Here is a 2,109-nt window from a genome sequence, read left to right as displayed (position 1 = left end):
ACTTCCTGCTGCTGAGCTGTCAATAAAAAGTCACAAGAAGCGGTTCATAAGCACTGTGTAACACACTGCACTCAGTTCCGACTCACTCACACTAACTCGTCATACGACCAACCTTCTGTGTTAGAACTCAACCGAAATATTACAAACTGCTTCCTAGGAATAGTAAAATAAAATCACATATGTCTTTACTTTAATTTAGCATGCGAATTTTTCCTAACGTTCTTTAAATGCAGTGCACCACAGTCCACTTATCTCTGGACCAGTGGCGGCTCCTGCCAAATCTCTCCTGCCAAATCTCTGAAGTCATCTGTCAGTTTGCCCTCACAAATAACTTTACCAGCTTTACCATTAATCATAAAATTAAGTAAAGCATTCACACTAACAATTTAATTCTGTCTTCATCAGATAGCATTTTATTTTAGGTGCAGCAGATCCAGAATAAAGATTGGCATCGGGGCTAATGTGCAATGAATAAAGAAGTACAATTAAACAGTTGGAAAGATACAATAAGTGCAATCACAATTCACAATTTACATTACTTACTTGTAATTTACTTGTAACTTATATGATCCCCCCCCCCCCCCTTTGTAGATACTTGCTTGATGCTTAAATTTGGTCTGGGTGGCCCTAATTCTTAAGTTCTTAAATTTATCCCGATGACGACGACTGAATGGCATTTCCCTTAATGACACGATGGAGTTGCTCCGAACTGAGGTGATGGTAGCCATGGTGACGAGATCGCGACACCAGGTTACGTATGACGCAAGCACATAAGTGTGAGCCCTCCCGGACCCCATTCAGATTGTATTGCAACGCCTACAGTTCGAAAAAAAAGTGCCTTAACATATGAGTCTATGAGAGTAATCCGGGGCGATTTTCAGTCAGACTGAAATCGCCCCAAAAGGGGCGGTACTGTACGGAACACAACTCGACGCTGATTGGACTACGATATTCAGAGACAAAACAGACTGTCCAGAACAGTCACAGCTGTGATAGAAAAATTTCTTCCCTTTCGCTCTTTGGTGGTGCGTCGCCCGGTCGCCCTAAGGAATGAGCCGCCCCTGCTCTGGACTTCATCTAGGACTGCTGGGAGTGCCGCCGAGATGGTTGTGCATTCAACAGATTCTCCATTTGGAGCTTGTTTAAAAAACAAACAAATAAACATTGAGTTATTTTTACTTCCATGACCTGGGTCCTTCTAGCCTTTAAACTACTGTACATTTCAAAATTTTCCATTTCAAAATTTCTGAGGCCACTGAGTGTCTGAAAACACTAAAAGCCTTAGATATTGAATGCCTTTATTTGTCTTGTATACATATACAGATGTACAGTACAACAAAGTTCTTTCTTCGCATTCCACAGCTTGTTTGGAAGCTGGGGTCAGAGCGCAGGGTCAGCCATCGTACGGCGCCCCTGGAGCAGAGACGGTTAAGGGCTTTGCTTAAGGGCTCAACAGTGGCTGTATGGCAGTTGATAGGCCAAAGATCTACTCACTAGGCTACCACTGTCCCTATTGTGTTATATGCTGATTTAACAGTTCTTCGACTTCATGACTTTTTAAAAGGAAAATGCAGTGTAAGTTTTGGGCCCTTATAGACACTCGTGTGTCTTTTTTAACCATGCCCAATCAATTAGAATAGAATAGAATAGAATCTTTATTGTCACAATATTCATTCATTACCCATTCATGTAGCCACTTTAGTCACCTTCATTACTCTGTAAATACATATTAGTCTATACACTGTACAATCATCATTATCTGTTTAATATTCTTATTATTCTATATGTCTCCTCATTTCACTACCTGATCACTTCTGCACTTTAACTGTATTATATAATCTCTATCTTGCACTTCTGGTTAGATGCTACAGCATTTCGTTGGCTTTGTACTTGCTTACTCTGCACAATGACAATAAAGTTTAATCTAATCTAATCTAATACACAGGTACAATAACATTTCGAATGGCATCTCTCCAATAGAGTAGCAGCAATAGAGAAAGACAGTAGCAGTAATCACAACAAATTAAGATAAAATGTAAAAATAAGATAACAATAAAAAATATTTGCACTCTTAAGTAAATTTACATTGTAGCTTTAAATATTAAATAC

This window comes from Trichomycterus rosablanca, chromosome 5 (assembly GCF_030014385.1).
Source record: "Trichomycterus rosablanca isolate fTriRos1 chromosome 5, fTriRos1.hap1, whole genome shotgun sequence".
NCBI lineage: Eukaryota > Metazoa > Chordata > Actinopteri > Siluriformes > Trichomycteridae > Trichomycterus > Trichomycterus rosablanca.
Note: the sequence above shows the minus strand (reverse complement) of the source record.